The following is a 23,039-nucleotide window of genomic DNA, read 5'->3' as shown; positions in this document are numbered from 1 at the left end:
TAGCCTGGAACTTCACCATTCTTATAAAATATACACACTCAGACTCCTTACTTTGTGTTATTTCAGACCAAAAACCAAACCAAAACAAAAAAAAACAAACAAAAAGGAAAACAACACCAAAAACAAACAAACAAACAAAAACAAAAACAAAGACTAAAGTTGTTCCTTAAGCAGCAAAACTAAAATGAAGCCTGAATTCTTATAACCTCTCTTTGTAACTCTCTCCTCAGCAGAACTAACTCCAGCTCCAGGTCCTTGCATCTCTGCCACTCTCAACAAGCACAGGTAGCACCTGTCTGCAGGTGTGGGTGCCAGGACAGGGTGACAGATGCAGAGGATTTGACACAACTGCTGCCACAACAAATGTTGTTGATGCTCTCAGCAGGGAGGATTGGTTGGGTCATTTGTCTCTGGCTGTTCATCAAACTTCACAGACCTCAGATTGTACTGGCTTTTTTGTCTAGGTTGCCTTACACACATGGTTGAAGTTGGTCATGACGTTAAAAGCTATCAGTAGGTTCGAAGAGACGGCATACGCTGGCTATGGTTCCATGGAAAACAAAACAGCCAGCAAACCTAAGCTGCCTATTGGCCTATCAGTTTTTGTTACCAGCAATTCACAAAAGAGATTTTGGTGTGTTCAGCCATCTTCCATCTCCCTTGCCTAATTCAAGAGGGCAGCAGTTGACTCAAGCCCTGAATGAAGCTTGAAACATTCTTTTGGTTCAACGGCCATGTCCTCAGCACAGTCACACTCTTCTATCAATCACAGACACTATATAAGCAAACAGCAGACTTTTTGTTTGCTTGTGCCTTTCCCTTTTACCTCTTTGTACCTCTAACATACCTTAAAACACACACAGGGAGCCAAAAGCAGACCAAACGACCTACATCCCAGTGCTTAGTATTCCACGTTTCCTGGCTCCAGGCCTTCAGAAATACTTTAATAAAGGAACCACAATTGAAGGAATTAAGTGAAATTCAGACCATCTGACCTCAGCCTCTGGAGCCCACCTACTTTGCCTCAGTGTAGCAAGGCTGGTTCTGTCATTTCACCTGAAAAGCTGCACAGTTTAGGAATACAATTTTGATTCATAGTTAAACCAACGTTTTCTTAACATGATTAAGACAAGGGACTGGACACCATGGATGTAGCCATTTACTTGTTACAAGAGCTGTGGTTTAGGTGAGAGCCCTCAAAATACAGAAACCACCACGTACAATTCCCTGATTCAAGTTTCTGAATGGAGTAGAATCTGGAATTGATTACAATTTATACCAAATGGCACCAGTACTTTATACATCCATATGGATTTTTTTAAAAAAGGTATTAGTCCTTTTTCAGCCAGACATTTCCTTGCTACAAAAAATAAAATTGCTGACGTGGTAGAACTGAATTCTGCTAGTTCCCTTATAATGCCGCTGTGTTAATGAGAATGAAGTTACTATGGAACTAGAGTTACACACGTTTCAGCTAGAAAGATATTTTATATAAACAGATACTTTCGTGTTGGGATGCTGTTCAGTGGAAGAAATTAGCCAATGTTAAAACTATTCACTAAAGTGAGCACTAACATTCCTTGGGAAAAAACAGTCACAGCTGGACAGATCATTTTGATCCAAGAGACAGAACTCTCAGTCATGACAAATATTCAGCTAGTCAGTGACAACTGTCACACTCAAATAAATTCCTGACTAGGAGAAGTCCTAAAATGCTAAAGGCACCAAAGTGGTTGTCATGACCCATTAGCTCACAGTGATCCTTACCCTCATATGGATTGAATCTGAGTTTGGCAACAGAGGGGCTCCTGGCTTTGGCACTCTTTCCTAATTTCTCAAAAGGAAAGGTGACAGACCCTATTAGAGCATGTCATAGGCCTGATCTGGGCAGCAATTAAACCACAGTGCATTCCTTCAAAGTGCACAGCAAACTTGCAAACCCCGCTGCTGCCTCTGGAAGACACTACAGTATTGTTCTTTTAACAATGCCACCCACGTCGAAGGGCAGTTTGTACTTGCTGGGGACTCTGTTAACACCAAGCAGGCCAAGGAAGCTATTAAAGAGCCATTCAAGCAAAGAGGAGGTGAATTGCTGTGTGTCACAGAGGCTACTGTTCTCTTCTGAGGTCATAATTTGGTAGTTGTGTAGCTTTTTCTATCAGAAGGTCTGAAATTTATCAAGGGAAGTGATGTGTCCAAAAGAGGAGCAAAATTAAGAATGAGTGAATGAGGAAAATCAGCCACTTACTGAAAGCTTCTCAATGAGTGACTATGTCACCTTGTGAGAGTAACACTATCACTGGGCTGGGCTACAGTCACTACATTCAACTGCAGGAATAACCTCACACAACAGAACTAGAAAATTTAGACCCACCTGGGACACCAACTCTGCAGCTGGTACTGGCTGTGTTTGCACACCAAGCTGTGCAAGATCTTGAACCCAAACACAACCCCTCACCAACCTTTACCATTTTTAGTGCCCATGTAAAAATTAGAGAACATGTAGTGAAACAGGATTATCCTATGACAATATGCATTAATAAGTGATCTTGCTATCTATTGGGAAAAGAATAACATAAACCAAAGAAATGCAGGATGTCAGCCATGTCAGGTTTTCTTCAAGACCACTGAATCACCAGATATGTATTTTGAATCATAGACTCCTAATGGAAGTCTTCAGGCTGCATGTTTTGTCCCAGCTGTGTCTATGGCCTGTGATTGCTCTTCTCCCTCTCACGCTCTAAGCCTGAGAAGATACCACTGTGCCTCTGCAGCTGAGCAACCTCACTGAACTCTGAAATTTGCCATGCCTAAAGCAGGAAATTGCATTAGGAGCCTCCAGAGGTCCCTTCCAAGATACATTTTTCCATGAGACCAGGCTGTGACCTGACACAACAGCCTCTGCTATCTATCCTTATGTGAGATAGGGAACTGGACAGAGGGAACATGACCTCCTCTCCTTCTTTTCCCACACCTGAGCTTCTGTCAGGTGCAGTCTAGACAAAACAGAGCACCAATCTGCTCAGGCCACCTCAGGAGAATCCCACCCAGCAGGAGCATTATGCACAATGTGCACTGCTGCTTGTAATTGACCGATACGTCCTTGAACAGTTAAGTGGCAACATCAGGTAAAAGGAAGTTTTGAAGTAAAGTTTTTGTCCTGACAAAGGACACAGAGGAGAGAAGAAATTAGGATATTCTTATTTCATGCTACACTGACTTTCCCTTCTCCTCAAGTCATGCTTTGCCACACACTGCTTTCCATTAACTCCGAACCAAGGAGGACGGAGAGGATACTGCTAGCCAGAATGGAAAATTTCTACGTGACAATTTCAGCATCACCTCCAATCCCTATCTGCTTACGCTGCCAGGATCCATCTGAGCTGCATTTTTCCAAAGCACTCCATATTGATTTAGTTCCCCTCCCACTGAAACCTGTGGCACCTACATGGATTCCAGTGGGAGCAGAGAAAAGGCTGTGCCAAGCTCTTTTTAAAAAAATCCCACAATGTGTGTTTAATGAGGAATGTCTCTGGCAGAAAAGTTTTGAATGCAGCTAAGCAGATTTTTTATTTCTTTCACATTAACAGTTCAATTTCTGTCACTTCCCATCCAGGCGGTAGCTGCCTGGAAGGGTGGGTAAGGCCTGTTCCAAAATCTTGAGCAGGATATTGTCTGTTTTCACCTAAAACTGAATGAAACTTTACTGTCATTGGAGTTGCCCTGTAATTTTGTGAGTGGGCACCATTCTCAGGATTCACAACTCCTCTTCTTGCTGCAGGCAGCCATCCAACTCAACTCCAGCTGCAAGGGCATTCGTGGCTTTCTGTTCCATTTGATACTCCTTTCCAGACTGGAGTCCTGCCTCTGCTTTTTTACCTCCAGCACATCCTGTCATTTGCTCATAATCCAAAGCCTCAGCATCCCATGTACCCAATCCTTCCTGTTCATTGACACTGGACTCCATAAAGTAGTTTTCAGTCTCTAAATAAAGATTTGGCATGTGTTGAAATTGATAGGTGCTATCCGGTACTTAGAAAAATCTTCTGCCAAGGTAAACCAATCATTTCCCTCACAGCAATCTCTCCTCACAGAAATAGAAGGGACCATCAAGTCAACTAAACTACCCAGAGAGATGTGACGTTCATTGTCCCTCTTTTACCATGAGCAATAAATTTCAAACATGCCTTCAGCAATGAATGTGTTCTTTGGCCTGCAGCGTTACCAAACTGAGCTGAACAGCAAACATGAAATAAGGAAGTTTCAAAAGTAAAGCAGGAAAGGGAAACCCTTTGCTTTGCACAACAGTGAGTTGAATGAACATGGAACTCGCATTCATATTTGCTCATAATTAGACATAATTTAAAAAAAAGCTCAATAAAAAGAAAATTATTATTTTAAAATTCCCTTAAGCTGCAAAGAAAAAAAGGGAACTCTATTAACTATATTACTGATTGCAACGTTAGTTCATTTTAGCACATTGAATATAAACCAAAGCAGATGATAGGAAGCTTTTGAAGGTTTCATTTATTGAGTGAAACAATACATAGTGCATTTAAACATATATATTAATTTCACATCTGGTAATAGTTCTGGTATTCGGTTACTCTACCAGAAGGCAGCAATAACTATTTTTAGCCCATTTGGCCCTTACCTCATCCAGTAAAACTAGGTTTATATTTGAGTGTTTGCTAAAAATATTACATCTACCACATATTAGACCTAACATAACACATGCAAATGCATACCAAAAGGAAGATAGTCCATGAAAATCTAACACTATAGGTATTTTCCCTGTCTAAACATATAACTCAAAGCAGCTCCTAGAGACTCAGGAGCATACAAGACTCCAGGGCAAGGACCTCAAGCAGGAGCTTCTTGCACATGGCCTATCAGCCTCCAGGGCAGACCAAGGGAAAAGTTCCCCCCAGCTCTCTCCCACTGCAATTCCCTTATACTTTTAATGTCTCTGGTTCAGTTCCATGCAATTTCCACTGTCAGCTCTTCATCCTTCTGACAAATGCCACTGACAGTGTCTGTTAATATGAACATTTTCCCACCTAATTTTTGTGCAACGCCACTGACTTCAGTGACTCACACAGGGGTAACTGTGCTCCCAATTTTCTAACACTTCAAATTTTCAACAAATAAACCAATTCGAAACTGTGATGAATGAAGTGTCTAAAACCTTCTGAAAGAGATATAGCAACACTGGAGAAATTTACAATTATAAATTCTTTTCTGTTTTTCAAATCAAGTAGTATCTCACTGAACCCTTCCAACTCCCCTGTTGGCAACAAGAAGCGTGAATTGAAACGTAATTAAAGAAAAAATTGTAAGAGTCAAATCAAGCTTTTTAAACTCCGGTTTTCAAGGTTTAAATTGTCTTCATTTTATCGTAGGATTATAAATGGGATAGAGTATCAGCAGCTTGCCGAATTTATTAATTTTATAATTAATAAGTATTAAGACAAGTTAATAGAATTCTGCCATTGCACAACCAGCAGATTTGAATCCTACACCAGCTGTTCAATAACTGAGCAGAAATTTAAGCAAATATCGTAACAGCTTGGAGATACAGTAGGAGAGATTAAGCCCTTACGATTTGTTTGGGCAGAACACTGCAGGAAAAAGAAGTGCTGAAAAAGGAGTGCTCCAGGGGAGGCTGCTGTTCGTGGATTTGAACGGCAAAGATACTTTTTGTCTCCTGACTTGTCACTAGAGGTCAGCGCAGCACCTGAAGTGCCACACTGTTCTCCTTAACGGAATGATAAGAAAATCCACAAGTCTTAGAGGGAAGCAGTGGTCTTAAGAAACAGCTCCAAGAAGATAAAATCTATGTTTCTGCAATGAGAGAAATGTGAAACCTCAGAAAAAACACAGCAGGAACCGAAAAACCTGAGCCCAAAATGAGAATAAAAGCATGTTAGAAGTTCAAACAATCCCTCAGAGCAATGGCTGAGCAAGTCTGAAAACGGCTATTTTCAAGAGAGCCATTAGCCTAAGGTAGAAGTTGTCACCTAGCAAGTCCAGCTGACTAACACTCTGATGACTCTTCCTGATGCATGAAAAATAAACTGTTTAATCACCCTGCACAATAAAATTCCTGCCCTAGGCTGTGAACAGCTGGGCTAGCTCATGTAAAGCTAGCTCATACATGCAGGTCAAGGAGATAGGGAAAGTATTAACTGCTCTGGAGCAATTCCTAGGATAAAGGGGGGGGATGGGGGGGCGGGGAACACACCAACAAACTCTCATCTTCCCAGCATAACACAAGAGATATCCACTGTTTGATCCTTGCCCTTTGATGTCATTGAAGAAACCTCATGATTAGGGAGTTTCACTGTGCATGCTGCTAGTCCTGTCCCCTGGGGCCTCTCAAGGGTCTGACTGCAGTCAGCCAGGAGGTGACAGGAATCACGATGGAGCAGCTCTTCCTATTCCTTTTAGAAGGAATCTAAAGACAGGTGCAAGCAAGAGAAATTTGGCACCGAAGAAATGTCACATTGGCAGGGCAAATGAGTCACCTCCCCTCCTAGCACATGTGCCAGAAAGGGGTCTGTGTTCCGGTAGGATTTATGGTGCTCAACCCACCACTCTAGCAGAGTAGTACATGTTTGTCAGCATGATTTGGACTCCAACAAAGAACTGTGCAGCTATACCCCAAAAATCTATTCAGAGCAGATTGCCCTGCCTCAAATGGCAGCAAAGGGGCTTGGGCTGCAATGCCTACCATAAACTGCTACAACAACATTTAGCACAACTTAACCTAACCTGTTTCCCCTGTTCTGGCAAACCAGGAAATAAACAACTTGAAAACCAGAAATATTTAGTTATCAAATTGGAAAGCCCCTTGGAATAGAGGCAAGGGAAACTATAGGAGAATAAAATTCACACCGATACATGGGCAAAGTAACTCACCTTGGTCAATGAAGTATAACAAGGTGAAACTAGTGTAAATGAGAACATAATTCCATTACCCAAAGAAAAAGCAGAAAGATTTTAGCAATTTTTAAATATTTTCTTTCCTAATCTACACCTGACTATAAAGGGATGAGTAAAATGGTGTGCACCAGATTCTAGAAACCATAAAAAAGTTAACAGATTCATGTAGGGAAGTGTTTTTGCTAGGGATGCATTACCTGTAAAACATATTATTACTCTTTTATTAATACATTTTACACTAAAGAGAAAAAAAATCGTCACTGCTATATGTTTTCTCACTTTTGAAGTTTGGAAACTCCAATTCTAAAAGACATATTAAAATAAATGCAAGAGTAGAAAAGACCAAATCTCTAGGGGCTGAAGTGCAGGACTGTAATGCCTGAGGTCATCTCTCCATTACTAATACCTTTGAGTCGTAGTACACAGGAGTCAAAAATGGGCACCTTGTTGCGCCAAGTGTTGTAAAAAAGGCTTTCTCTCAACAGAGGTATAAAATGAGAAAATAAGATGGATACAGATTGAAAAAAAGTATACCAATAAATAACGAGGTAATGCTAGTGAGCAGCTGCCCCCCCTGTACAAACAAAGGATGCAGTCAGGAATAGGGACTTCTGACATGACATCCTGAGCAATCAGGAGAGCAGAGAAGCCACCCACAAAGATAGGCATCACCAGAAGAAGAATCTGTTGGGGATAATTTCTGATAGTTCAAGAACTTGTTCAAATTTTAAGTAGCCCCTTTTACCTACCTGGAACAAAACATCACCTGCTGCTCTGCAGGAACAGTGTTGACATTTATGGAGCATAGGGGGACAAAGGAAAGTTTTGCAGGACGAGTGTGGTAATGTTGTAGTTGTTTATAGCAGCTTCTCACAAGTGGGAGAGAAAATACACAGGTGCTTACAGGAAAATTTTATAAGTGGAAATATAAGATGAAATTATGAGCTGTCTGGAAGCAGACCAAATTATATATACTGTAAGCAGGACAGAAGCAGCACAAAAAGAACTTTGAACACAAAGATGTGACTGAAAAGGGAACAGGAGAAACACCAAACACAATTGGAAAAAAAAAAAAAGATTAAAATCAGAAACAACAAACAGCATAAGCTTTCCAAATAAAAGTATTACTTCCTGCGAGACCTTTGGCAAGTTACTCTATATCCTCATAAATACCGTGGAGATAATGTTTCCTGCTGTCACCAGCTCCCTAAAAGCTTTAAACTCCTGGTTGTTTGTAGAGAAAGCAATCCCAGGGAAGAGATGAGGATATACAGAAGGTTTGGGCCTTAAGAATTTTAGCGTTTTGTAAATGAAGCTTTAACTTTAATCTTCACCATTATGCTGCCATCAGGTTTAACACATGTTCTTTGTTTAAGGTACAGAATAAAAAAATATACATTCTGTTTTGGTAAACAAGAAGGTGAAAAACAAATTAGACTTCTATTTGAGGTCTCCATTACCACACAACCAATCAAAAGCACACACAGACAGGTTATGGAATGAGAGATTACAGAGATTACAGACCACAACTGTGCTAAACTCATGAGGCCACAAACACACAGGGTTGATAATCAGTCTTCTATGTGTATGTTGAGTCACAGCTTGAGTCTGACCTGTGGTTTTCCCTGACTTCTGTTTTAAGATCACAATGAACTGTTCTTCAGCTTTGCCCCATAGCTGTGAGCAGCAGATCTGTTGGGATATATCTACATTTTGATGATTTGTCTGAGTGGCAGAGGGGAGGAAACCAATACATCTTCTATGCAGTGAACATAAGCTACAATTAGAAAGGCCCTTTAGCTCACATCTCCCCAGCTGCTATAAACTGGTATAGATACATTAAAACCAATTGGCTGAATTCCCCAGACAAATCAGTGTCACTCCACTGAAGCTGATGAAGCAACACCAACTTGTAGAAGCTAGGGATCTGGCCCACAATCTGCACTGCAGTCCAGAAAAGGAAAGTCTTTATAATTTACTCAATATTACTGAGACAAACTATTTCCGTGATGTTAAGTCAAGGAACAAGACTAAACAAGAGCTATAATAGATATAAAATAGCTGTTTGTTTCTTCCTCAGTATAGTTTTACCAGGAAAAGTTATGTAATTTCTTGCAAAGCATTCCATGAGGCTACGAAACATGAAGGTGAGAAGGAGACAACTGACGAGGGAAGAGGAACAGGAATAACACTATAAGGAATGCAAGCTATTTAATGAATTATAGGCATGACAAAATAAAGTGTGCTGCCCTGCTCACGCCGACTTTATATCAAACCTATTCCCACTGATGTCAGTAAAAAGAGTGGCATAACACAATACTGCTCAGTAGCACAAAGGAGGGGCAGCAGTTAGGCTGCTCAGTTAGTTCAGCTTTTTATTTTTGAAGCAGTTATGAAAAGCTTCCATATTCAAGCTTCGTGGGAATTTGGATACCATTTTTACCATCCTAGTTGTGAAAAGACACATACAGAGCTAGAACTTACTCAGTAATTAGCACTGGGGGGAAGGCATATCAAAGCATCTAGATTCATGTTTTGTGGCTCACTGGTAGAAATCAACGTTATTTGTGCAAAGCCCCTGTGAGGTCTCCAGGAAAAAGCAGTGTGTTTCTCATGCTGCCATGCAATACCTCAATCTTAAGTTTTCTAAGGCGAAGAATTCATTATTCCCTTTACTTTGAACAAGCTTTCTTTGCACACTGAACTCACTGAAAAGAAAGAGTTTGTTTATGCTCATAACACATGCACACACGTGTATTTTCAGGGCCCAGAGTGTAAATGAACTGTGAAGACAAGATGCTCTGAATTCCAGGCAACCAAACACATCCCCAGGAGTTCTGGGCAACAAAATGTCACTCTGTATCTGCTCTCACAGCCGTTGTTTGTCCTAGAGGCTAATACATAAGAAGGATGAGTAAAAATGAGGCTCTCAGAGAAAACACATCTTACGCTTTGACAGGGAAAAAATTAACTGCACCTGACAAGCATCTGCCCTCAGTAACTCTTTCTCACTCTGCTCCTAGCTCTCTTGTGGCTCCACTAGCTATCTGATCAATCCTCAGGGGAAACTCTGAAGTGAAAACACTGAAGATCTCTTTCAAGAGAGACTCTCCTCGAGATGCAGAGGTAAAGTGGGAGTGAAAAAGTTTGCACACTGGGTGACAATTTCTTCCAGTGTGCAAAGTGGGACAGAGAATAGAAATTCTGCTTTAACCTGCATTCTATTTTTAATGTTTAGAGGTGTTTTGAATGACATTGAGAAAAGCTGTGTGTGATTGAAAGAAGGACTACCACCAAAATCAGAGCAAGCAGGTTCATGCCATTGGGCCCTACTGACACTGGGCTGACACAAGGCAAGCAGCTATTCAAGACTAAGCCTCTCCAGGGCGCTGGCAGTGCTTGGTGCTAACAGCATACAGAGAATGTGTGATGCAAATTTAAGTCTGTAACCACTAGTAACTCATTGAGAGGATTTAAGATTTCAACTAAACTACATTTGAATAAAGGTATGCACAAATGAACTATTGCTAAGCAGCTTTGCATTTCAGTGCTGTTATACTGCAGAGATCAACTTTACAGAAACAGACTTAGGCCTATTCCACTGGTGTTCCATAGTAATTCAATCAACTTTCACACACTGCCAGTCCTTTGGCCTTGGTCTAAGGTCTGAAAGAGCCAGAAAGACTGCAACTTGCCTTCAATCATCTTTTAAGCAAAATCTGGTTCCATATTTCAGCTGAATTTGGTATTTGATTCACTGTTCACTACAAAGAATTATACTCCTCTTTATCAGATTTGTAGTACATGATCTGCAAAAATCAGTATCTTCCTAAGATTTTAAACTTTAATTATTAACACAGGAAAAAAATATCTTAAATATCATAACTTCCCTCTATAAACCAAATTATTGATTTCGAAAGGAGTTTTGCTTGAAGCATTGCATTTTGGTTTAACTTTATGAAAAAAAGCACCTTCAAGGAAAATCTTGCTTTATTATTATTATTATTAGTTTTCAAAAAATCAACAGCAATGTTTATTCACACACCAGTTGCATGTCTCTTCTTTTTTTCATAAGCAATCACATTCTTGTTGTGACAGACAGGATCTTTGCAACGTTCTCAACAAGGCAGGCACTTTCCTGAAGATGCTCTTGACTTTTATATAATGTGCTCTGACATCACATAGTCTACCAAACTTTAACATAGATTTTCTTATTCATACACAAAACACTATACTAGCTAATAATCAGAATAATTTCCTAGATAATATGACTGAAACAAAAGGTTTAATGTTCTCCAGATTTCTTAAATGCCACAGGTCCTTAACTCTCACCACTTTCAGCAGGATCCCTTATGCGTATAATTCACATACAAATCTCAAACAGAAGAAAAATTATTTGTCCACAGAGCAACATCTATCTTTTAAGTCTCTACCTTCCCCCTAAAATAATCACCAATCCCAAACCATACATTAGAGTCTTCAGTAAGCACACTGCTATTCTATCATGAAACTACCACTATAAAGATCAGCAGAAAGGTTTTTTACAACTATTTACTTAATCTATATAAAGTGAAGGAAAGGTATGTACCTCTGACAGTGGAAAATGTAGGGAGAGGGCAAAGAGATAAAAAGAGAAGTACCATACTATATTCTCTTCTTGACTGAGTATAATGAGAAAATGGTTAATTGCTTTTTTCAAGCTTGACAGAACCTTAGAAGCTTGATATGTATTTTTAAAACTGAAAATAATTAAATCTGGAAGTTCTGATTAAAAAAAATCAAAATAATTAATTTTTTTTCTCAAATTAATTCATAAAACATATTTGAGGATTTTGGTGTAGTTGCTATTCAAGAGCTATAGCTGCACAGCCATCCTCATGGGATACATGCATGACAATCCTATTTTCCCGAATGTAAACACACTCAGTTTGCTTGAACACTTCCAGTCTGCAGGGTAAGTTTCACTAAGGAAGAAAGTACTCAGATGAAATGATGATTCATAGACTTTAAATATCATTCTTAAACATGAAAGATTTGCACCTCCTATAAGACATATTTTGTCTTCTTAAAACATGCTAACCACCTTTGTCCTCTTTTCTAAGCCAAAGAATATCTTTGGTCCAACTCACCAGTTTCAAATATTTAATCAAAGTTGAATACTTAAAGGAAGTAATAATTACTCAAGAGACTAAAGCCTATTGCTACCCTGTCTCTTCATTTTTTTGTAGAGTACAAAAGATGGCATCCTAGCATGTTTTTGAAAAAGTATTTTCCTCATGAGAAGAGAACTGTGTCTGCAGAGCAATCTTTCTAAATTCTTTTACTTGTATTAGTGGGGAAGGGCAAAAAACCCTAAGATCTTTCCTTTGTTTAAATGCATTTCCTGCCTTCCTTACTGCTATAGACTGTGTTGTGGCAGTCCTATTTATAGTCCAAAGAAAGGAAAAAGCACCACTGGAGGCAGGAAAACTAAGTTGGGAAAGAATAGAAGGAAGTGTGGTTGCCATTTAGCCAAACAATCTAGAACTAATTGAGCTCAAAAGAGCCCCAGTCTCAGTGAAGCTGCTGCGAGTGAACAGAGCACAGTCCTGCTTCTCTCTTCAGGGCCCTGCCAGGGCTACTGAGCATGAGAGTCAGGTACAGGACACTGTTGGGCAGCAAATAACCTCAGCATCTCAACACTGTGAGAAGAACCCTTTCAAAAAAGGAGTGTGCTGGAAGTTGGATACCTATCAAATTAAGGTAAGTGTCTCCTTCTGGTGTTTCTGCTTGCTGCATGCTCCAGGTCTTTTCAACCTGGTAAATGAAAAAAGAATGGGCTTTGGAGAAGGAATGGCATCTGACTTTTAGATAAAATTTGGTAGGATGTCTGATTTTTAGAAAAAGAAATCTGAATTCAGTTACAGATTCCTCAAAGTTTTCTTAAGCAAAAGAAGTTTTTGTCATATATCCATAACATAACTTTGCTGTTTTCCTCACTTATGTCATATTCATCTTATAATCTGTGATTAAGTACTAGAGAAATGTTGATGGTAAATATATGCCCTGAAGGAAAATATGAAGTCAACACTGCATTAGGTTAAAGATTTAGAAACAGAGAGAGTGAGGGAGAAGGACATGTAATATATATTTATGTATATAATCTATAATGGAATAATTTAGTTTTATGAGGTACATTTGAAGGTAGGAACTGAGCCAGAATTAAAGCACATGAAAGTTTCTATAGTGTTGGAATTTATTATGGCAGGTAATTTGTGTGTGTGTGCATGCATGTACATAGAAATAAGATACTATACATAGATACCCATATATATTATGGGTTTTTGCATTGCAATATGACATCTTGCCATTTTGAGGTCTAATTTAAACTGACAATAGAATGTGAGTGGAAATTTTTAATCTGCTTCTTTTCAGATAATATACAGTTATACTATCATGACTGCATGTGTAAAAAGCTCCATTTTAAGACAGATCAGTGTATAGAGATGATATTAATTCACTGAGTTATCAACAATAAGACAGACTTTTAAGAGGGAAAAACTGTGTTTGATTTCTTCGATTTCCAACGTCCTTTGCACTTCTAACAAAGGAAATGTTGTTGTGATTTGAAGGCAAGAGAATAGAATCTGTAGTATACTAGATTCAGGATTTCATCATGCAAATTCTATCTTTGAATGATCTATGAGAATAACCTTTGTATTAGTCTCATTTGTGTTAACACATTACCTCTAAGTATATGCCATTCAGATTATTCATTTGTTATTCAGATGTTGTTTAGTATTAGTGGTTTATGGTAAAAAATTGCTGGTGAGTAAAAAGGAAGTGTGATGTGTTGTTATTCTACTGTATCCCCATAGGATGCTATTATGTTTAGAGTCTCCTATTGTGACGATAGCAAGGCAGGATGTCACCCATGTAGGTGAAAAGCTGCGATAGGACAATTGTAAACAGCAGCAGTCAGCTGAAAATCTGATCCAGGGAGGTGCCAAGCAGCAATTCCAATGAAGCAGTTGTTAGTCCATGCCCATGAAAAGGATCAGACCTTTCTTTGTCTGATTTCAAAATACTCAACTATTTACAGTAATTCTCAGTTCTAGGAGATTATAAGCCCGTTCTTGTGAAGAATTAAACACCCAAAATGGTAGTAAAACTAGAAGCTTGTACAGGTATTTGCAAGAGAAAGCTCTTCAGACTTCAATTTCAGTAACTAGCATAGCATGCTCTCATACAGGTAATATTCCTTGCCTTCGATTTCAGTTACTGATTCCCCTGCACAAAGACTGAGCACAAACAAGCAAACAAAAAGGCTTTTAATTTAAAAATTTAAATTAAACTGTGTAACCATCATTTTACTAGATGAACTTTTGTAAAACCCATAGGCTAGAGGGAAGGAATGAAAGCAAATCTGCAGATCAATACTCACCCAAGTAAAGAAGCATTTCAATTTCTTGTGTTAAATAAATACAATCATTCCATGAGATGTCAGTTGCACAGCAACTGCAGTACAACTCAACAGTACACACTGTAACATTCAGATTTATTCAGGTCAGCAGCACTCACCACATTATTTTGAAGGTTGGTATCACTGCATGAATGTAGCGAAACAGAGATCGTTCCTTAGCTATAAGGAGAAGATCATTTACAAATCAGCCAGTTACAATGTAATTATACAGGAAGAGGTGATTAAAAAATGTACTAATGCACTTTAACATTTCCTATGGAAAAGATATTATAGGTAGTACTCAATAAATGCCTAATTAATACTACTAATAAACATACACATAAAATGACTTGTTTCTAAACTACAAGAGTTCACATATTCACTAGTTCAAAGTTTGCAAACTGAGAGATTTGTCCTGTTCATTTCAGAAGGCCTTAGAATGAAATTTACACCCCTACACCTTATAAAATCTTACCACCTGCTAAGACCTAACTACTCTGCAGGAGATTCTCTCTATATAAATGCTTTTGAGCGTTCACAGGTACTAACAGGGTTGCAATTATTAAAGCTCCATGCTAAAAATTAAATATGAGAATTTGATATACCAGAAGGAAGTTGTGGTTCACAGGCTTCCTAACCTGACATTATTTTGCCAGGTGATATAAAGAAGTCTAGGGTTGTCAAATAAATACCCCAGTCAGCTGTCACTACTATGTGAACAGCATGGGTTTCTTGTTCCAGGAAAGGTGACTGACTTAAAGAAAAATCACTTGACTTAAAAAATAATGCACTTTGGGTGACAAGCCATGCCATGCTTTCATGAAAAGCTGGCTCAGGTTTAGTAAGATTTATTATTCCTCATGCAATTGCTCTGGTGTAAGTATCCTAATTTCTCCCTAAGCCCCTATTCCACTTTACCAGATGCTCTTACAAGGAAGCCTTGTCCTCCAAGTCACGGTCAGGCCCGCTAACATTACTGGAAAATAAGAGCAGAGATTTAGAAGTATGTCTGTTTGGGGCAGTCAATGCAAATACAGTATACAGTTGTCTCACTCAAAAAGCTGAATTAGGGGAGAGGGAAAATAAAAAGAAACCCAGCTAAAACACATTAAGAAATCAATATTCAATATTGGACAGCATCAAAACAGTCCTACGAAGAGAAGGAGCTGCTCAACACAACAGAAATGTTAGTGCTAAAACATCATTTCTTTGATAATGTCTAAAACACCCAGCTCATAACTATGTGCTGAATAACATCCTGACTCATGTAAGTGTTTATGCAGGTGCTTAAATTTAAGCATATGAGTAGACCCATTGATTTCAAGCAAAATTATTTCAACAGGCTGATAAAATTTAAAGCCTGGCAGAGTGATTAGATCATCTAGTCTGACTTCAAACACAGCATGTTAATTCTACTATTCCTCTTATCCAAAACTCAAAAGCTTGTCTGCTTACAACAGAACAATATGAATGCATTACGTTCAAGATCAAATTTTAAGGGGAAGATCATGATGTTCTGCACACATGAGTAGTGACCCACAACAAGTGAGAATTGTTCAAGTTGACACAAATTCCTTGCCTCAAATGGGAATTAGATGTTACAGGCTTTGAACCAACTTACGCACAAGGGTGAAGGTCAATGTGCATGTGGAAGATGGACTGTTTCTCCCAGAAGTCTATGTGCTATCAGAAAAAGCCATTAACTTTATTTTGGTTTCTTTCCTACTCTTTTAGTGGACTAGAAGAGTACTGTTGTGTAAGCAAGGATGAATAAAAAAGCTGCTTTAAAATCAATCTTTATGGCAAAGTGCAGTTATATTTTTTGCCTTCAGTTCTCTCATTTCCCAAAGACCGTGTGCAAACTGTGGTACAAAATAAGGAGCTGTTGTTCAGAAGCAGACAAAACACAGATATGTTAATCAAATGGAGACATACAGCAAAAATTAATTTTTCAAATCTCTTATCATCCATTGATGGGAGTTCAGACAGTTCAAAAAGACTTACTGTTTGAACAACAGACAAGAGAAAAAGTGAGAGACTTGACCTGGGGCCTCCTTTACAAGGATCAGTTATAGTGGGTTTGTATTGCATGAACACATAGCAGCAGAACAGGTTATTGAAGGATACTTACAACATACAGTCATACTGAAAAACAAAGCGGGAGGATAAGAGTGTCTTGGAGTACAAGTCCACCTTGTCAGTAACCATGTAGGTATCTTCATGTCTTGGGTTAGCACAGAAAGTCATGTTGGCTGTGAGAAGTATTTTTTACTTTATCTTCTTCCTATTTACACTGAGTTTCAGGGTTGGTAATCTCCTTGTTACTTAGTATAGTATTTCCTGGGAAGCAGAGGGGTACCCCAGCGGAAGGAGAAGCCTGTCCCAGCTTACCATAGGAGGGGAAAATGGCAAACACTGTCTCTCATGTAGAGAGATTCAGTTCTCTGTTCACTGTCTCTCATGTAGATTCAGTTCTCAGCTCTTCTGTGAACTTACTGCAGCAATTTGCTCTCATTTCTACACTGGATATCATCTCTGAAAGGATCCTTCCCAACCACCCATTTAGTAATGGTTGCAGACCCGTTTATCACAATGGCTCCCAAAGAGACTGTGCGAACTCAAGCACCTGCACAACGCAAAACACAACCCTGCTGTAACAGTTCTGTAGTGCAGGATCACACATCTCCCAGAGAATGAAAATGCAAAGTGCCCAGTCTGTTGCCAATATTGCAATGAAGTTATGCCACGTGGTCAAGACAGCACAAATGTGGTAAACAGCCAGAGCAGCTACAGTGTTGTGGGCAGTCTACTTGAGCAGCGTGGTTCAACCATATGCCCAATAATTCAACTGGGGAGACTGGGGGGAGGAGTTTAAAGTCAAGCTAACAGGTGTGGCATTGTCTCACTAATTGATTGTTGACAGTTGACATTATGAAGCTGTAGGTCGCTTGAGTTAGAGAGCACAAAAATTAATGTGTACAACATCTCTGTTTAGACAGCTCAGTATCCTTAGAACCTTTTATATTCTAACACACTTTATTTTTTCAGCTTGGTGCTTTATTGTTATTTTGGATTATTACCGTAGCACGATTATCTTGGGAGGCTGGAGACAAAGATAAAGCTTCAAAGATCAGCTGGCTCATTACTAAAGGGAAAACTGAAGTAGCATTCAACCTCAACTGAACTACAAAATATTCTTTGTAATTTCAGAAATTGGAAGAGGAAAGTGAGTGGATCAATGTTGAATTCTTCTAAGCCACTTGACATTCCTCCCAGTCATGTCTAGTCTCTTCTTTCTCTCTCAAAACAAGGAACCTTCATACTGCCTTCATATGATGCTGTGGTTTTATACCACAACACAGCCTTTATTTCCAGCACATCATTCTATTATAGTTCTATTCATTCACATCTATACTATTAGAGTAAGAAGGTAATTGTCTTAAGCAATAATTGAAACTAGAAATAAGATAAAAAAGCAGACTAATGTCCTTATACCATTAAGAGACATGAAACTGGAACTAACAACAGAGAAAGGCCCTGATTCAAACAAGAGTAATAAATCCAGCAGTTATATATAGAGACCTTGGCCCCAAGGGGCTCTGTCATACAAAAATATTAAGTGTTCTGACTATAATAAGCAAATCTCCTCACAACTAATGAGCATAGAAGCAGTAGCTTCTCACTCATCTTTGGGTTGGGTACTTCATAGAGTACAGAAAGCACAGATAGATCCAAATTCACTCATCTCACAGTAAGCTTGGAAGCATGAATTCTGGGACCTTTGCATGCAATGCATCAGATTTCAGACAGGCTGCTTGATAACACAGCCAAACTGATAAACATTCTGTGTATTGGACTTAGTGGAGATCCTGCCTGACAGTTCTATGAGGTTAGGTGTTTGTGATCTGTGCCTCATTTTAGAGAGCAAATACAAGCCTAAAGTGCTCCCTACAAGGGAGTAGTGCATTAATTTTTAATATTTTGATGGAAACTGTTAAAAAAAATTTCATTTTTTTCTAGGGAGAGTAAAGAAACAGGGCTTGGTTTTTTGCTCTTTTCTGCGTCTTTTACTTGATTCCATTGTTTTCGCTCTTGTAATTTCAGTGCAAATGGACTATGTTAAGCTGCAATGTGGAATGTACTGCTTCAGGCTGATACTCAGATACTCAGTATCACCTAGTGCTGCATCACTGAGAAAAGACTCTCGGAACCAAGAACCACTGTGACGTCAGTGGTGGCAACATGTTCATGAAAATTAACAAAATGGAAAAAACATTTTTCACTATTTATGTGTAATGCAAACTTGGCAGAATATCATTCTCTCTGATGTAAGTTTTGAGTGAAAATCATAATCAGAGATGATTTCTATAAGACAAACTGAAAGCAGTCGAACTTACAGGAGAGAGGAGTAAAATACAGAAATCTAGGTACTTTCTGTAAAACAGAAATCAATCCATTATAAAACATATGTTCACTGACTTGAAAACTTTCTGTGCAACTATCATTTCACTTAATGTCTGAGAGAAGGTGTAATGAAGAGCTCTGAAAAAAATGCTGGTGTCATACCCTTGGTCACTTGTATGCATTTGCACCAGTTGTGGAAAAACACATACTTCCTGGAGATTTTTAAATGGTAAAGGAATTACTGATTACTTCAAACTTACCAGATGCAGAAAAGAGAACAAAAACTGAGAGCTGCTGTACATTTATCATTGCAGCAATGCCCTCTCTTTGATCAGCACATCACTCACAATGAGGATGGCTGGAGAAAGTTGGGAAACAAATCTCTTCTAAATGTCCATGTCTGTTTAGAAATTTTCAACTTCAGACCAATCAAGACAGTATTGGAAAAAACAGCCTTTATGACAGATTTGGTTTTGTGCTAACTGGTGATACTGCATCTAGGTCTAGACTTACAGGAACACACTCTTCAAGCTCTGTTTCTGAAATAAGCATTTCCACCCTGTGGAATATAGCTACTCAATCTAGTTGGTAATAGACAGTGAATGGCTTTTGTCACTTTGGTTTTCTGGGTTTTTTTTAAACAATCATGAGTATATTGTTACTGCCACAGAAGAGGTCCTTAGCATCTGCTTTGACTGTATGGCATAATTTAACCCTATGTCTTAGTAAAGGAGATGCCACTACTCTTTAGCATTCGCAGTGTGGAATAACTTGCATTTGTCAGTCCACCTCTGTACTTCAAGATGAAACAAAACCAAGCAAAGGGAGCTGGAAATAAAAATCAGTGTCGTCTTACAATAACAGTAACAATTTTAATAATTAAAATTTCTTACAAATGTTGATATAAGGAAGAAACTATAAATTTCCAGCTTCTCTATGAATACATAGGCTCCACCTATGGTGCATAATTGCTGATATAAAGGAAGGACTGATTTCAAGGGTCATACCTAGGGATGCCCTAATTTGATAACTTATCTTAGCTCTTGCTTTCTTAACTATAACACTTAAGGGTGCACCCTTAACTATGAAAGGGGAGGTACACTGTGCATTTGCAGTACTCCTGTGCCCCCTAGAGCATTATATTGAAGAACTTGGGATTGGCTTACATTGCAAAGGATGTAACATAGCCTATGGATGTTTAAAACTGAATTAATGCAATGTAAGGTTGAAAGCCTTACATGCAGTATTTTCAGCAAAATTTCCTATTTTGTATGCCCCTATATGTCCTTTAGCTGACAGCTTTGTGTATGAGCTGTTGGACTATTTATAGCAGTCCTTATAATTGCACTTAGGTATTTATAAAACATCCTGTCTTGTGAGGGCTTCCATGATCTGCTTTCATTCACTTGTGCTGATAATGAAGGCTATATAATATCTGGGACTGTGAGGTAGACCAGCAAATCAGGCAGTTTGTCTGTTAGTTACGGGTTCCGTATATTCTAAAAGGCTGAAGTCAAACTGCAATGCAGCCATTTAGGAAACAAATGGCTACAGACTTGCAGTAAGTATAACCTGATATTTTTGTCCCCTAAGAGTCTTATCTCCTGTTACATAAACTCCAGAAGAATATGTTAACAGAAAAAAGACATTTTCAGGCAACCCACAAAACAGCCATCCATAATTGCCATATGCCGAAAATAACTCCATAGTCCAAAAATCTGCACAGTATCAAAGCATTGATGTTGAGATGAGCTCTCTATAAGTGATCAATTTATAAATGAATACACCTACAGTTAATTAAATGACAGATAAACACGATATAGTATGTCTAAAAAAAAAGAAATAAGAGAAACAACAGTTAAAAAGAAACCATGAAATACAGGTTCTCCTATAATAGCAAGAGGGTCTGGATCCATTTATCCAACATCGATAAAAGCAAAAAACTTCTTAATCTCAACCTAAACCAAAATGGGCAACTGTTCCATTCTTTAGTCCTTGAAACTTTTCTAAAAGCTACCCATATTATTTGACATTAAAAATTTAATCTTACATTCACATATCCCTACCACAATTCATTGCTAACTGTACTAATTTTTTGTTGTTCCTTTTCAGTATTTCTCCCAGCATGTCTGAGAAAAATATAGATTCATTTCTTAGTTTTCATTTGAGGCATTAATGGCCACATAGAAAAAAATGTACTCTTTTCAATCCAGTCTTCAATTTTTTTCTCAACAGAAAAAGAAGGCAATATACTATTGTGCACCAAACAGCAAAGGTTTTGTCGTACAGAAGATGCCATCTGATAGGTGTAAGACCAAAACATTTAATTCATTACGTCTGCATTAACTACCTTATCTTCTTTTGTATGTTGGTATTTCTTCAAGTAAGGAAAGGACAACAACAAAAAACCACAGCCAAAACAAAACAAAAGAAAAAAACCCACACCACAGAACTTTTAAGACCTTCATTTTCAGGACTCGTATCCAGATTATTTCTCTGTTCTGTTTCATGATGGCTTAAAACTGTCTGTCTAGCATGAGGATAGATAAACTTTTTCCCACATAAACCGCAATCAGTTTATGGCATTTTTTACTGAACCATGAAAAAAATTTATTTGTCTACTCATTTCAGAAAGTACAAAGGTTCCTTTTCTCTTTAGGGAGTGTATCCCAAGTTGTTTGTGGAATACTGTCATTCAGTCATTATCAGCAAATTATGTTCCTGTGTGGAGCATAACTACCAAATAAAAACAAGATAGCTATTCAGTGCAGACTGATGACATTGTACTGTGTGCTATTTCAAATGGCCCAGGTACTACCGGTATTTAACCAATTTTGTTAAAGGGTCCTGATAAGTATAAAAGAGTGCAGTTGATATTGCGTTATCAGAAAAATGGATGAATTAACAGAAATTGTATTTGTGGACTGGTAGATTGTTATGGAACATATTTCAATCATGTTTTCTTCAGTATTAGAAGGGAGTCAATTTCTAACAAAGTTTGTGAAGAAATTTAGAAATAATTTTAAAGCTGCATATAAAGTTCTGTTACCCTTGATCTCAGTTACTTTTAGGGGAAATGAAATGGCATTTATCAAAGACAACTCATTTGATCAATTGGCGATGTCCTAAAGCACAGTAAGTGCCTTCTCCTTTCTCTGAGCAAGGCTGGGTGTTTATACCCTGTTCTGTGAGCAGCCATCTGTGCCAGGGGGCTGCTTGAGCTTCCAACTCAGTTCTGCCAGGGCAGGTCTCAGTCCCTCTTTGGAATTGCTTTCCCTCTAGTGACCTAAACTTAAATGAACTCATTCCTCATGGGTTTATTTCTCATTTTTAAATTCATAGTTTTTACAACCTCCGCTTTTAAAACCCCCTCAGCAGGCCCCTGGGTCACCCCACGGCCTGTGACATCCTCTTTGGAGCTTCCCAGGACAGCCATGAGGAGCAGCTTGTTGATATCTTGCCCAGCAGGTTGTGTACCATGACAAAATGGACCCGCACACCTGCAGCAAACATCTGCTATTTCCCAGGCATTCCTCCTCCCTCTGTACTGACCCACTTACCCACACAGAATGGAGGCTGTGCTGAGCTCAAGCCCCTCAAGCAGGAGCCCCCACCTCAGGGCCCCAGTACGAGGGTTCTGAGGCGGCTGCAATGGGGACCTGGGGACTGCTGGGGCTACCATGGGTCTGGCCATGGCACTCGGGGCCCCCTCACCTCTCAGGATGCCTACGAGACCCTGCAACGAGCTGGGTACATCCATGCCTGGCTGGGTTGTGAGAGCCCATTTAACATGGGAAGTTTGTCCTATGAAAACTTGTTTCCCGGGAGTACTGAGAAACAGGAGAAGCCTGCAAAAGCAGCCATGGGTAATTAGCACGAGGGCTTCTTCCCTGCTCCAGGCTACGCTGGCAGCACTGGTGGCTACATGGTTTTGCAAGCATGTGCCAGTTTATATAACATGAAGAGCTGGTTTAAGGTCAAAGGAAGCAACGTGAGTTACCCTTTGTTGCTGCAGCCCTCATCTTCAGGGGTTTGCAGGCTTTCATCAGATTCTGACAAATGTGCCGCCTAGATATGATATTATATTTTAACAATTTTAGCAACAGACACCTGGCTCTGAGCAATTCCTTAAATTTGTTCAAATCTCAGTTGCAGCACTAACTATGGGTCACTTTGTATTTCAGAAAAATACCCTATAATCCCCTTTGTAATCTGAACTGTGCAGTCTTGCAAGATCTGGATTGCTTAC

At 39.0% G+C, this 23,039-nt stretch overlaps 1 protein-coding gene across 1 annotated transcript in view; it reads left to right on the top strand.

Annotated features, from left to right (window-relative positions):
- The first annotated feature begins 12,519 nt into the window (after positions 1-12,519).
- The window catches only part of RASGRP3 (RAS guanyl releasing protein 3), a 59,482-nt gene continuing 48,962 nt past the window's right edge, over positions 12,520-23,039 (top strand). Inside the window, exon 1 of the mRNA XM_032684211.1 lies at positions 12,520-12,687. The gene's annotated coding sequence lies outside the window, so the exon portion shown is untranslated. The remainder of the gene's footprint in view (positions 12,688-23,039) is intronic.

Source organism: Chiroxiphia lanceolata, chromosome 3 (assembly GCF_009829145.1).
Source record: "Chiroxiphia lanceolata isolate bChiLan1 chromosome 3, bChiLan1.pri, whole genome shotgun sequence".
Classification (NCBI taxonomy): domain Eukaryota; kingdom Metazoa; phylum Chordata; class Aves; order Passeriformes; family Pipridae; genus Chiroxiphia; species Chiroxiphia lanceolata.
This window is presented reverse-complemented; position numbering and strand designations above follow the sequence as displayed.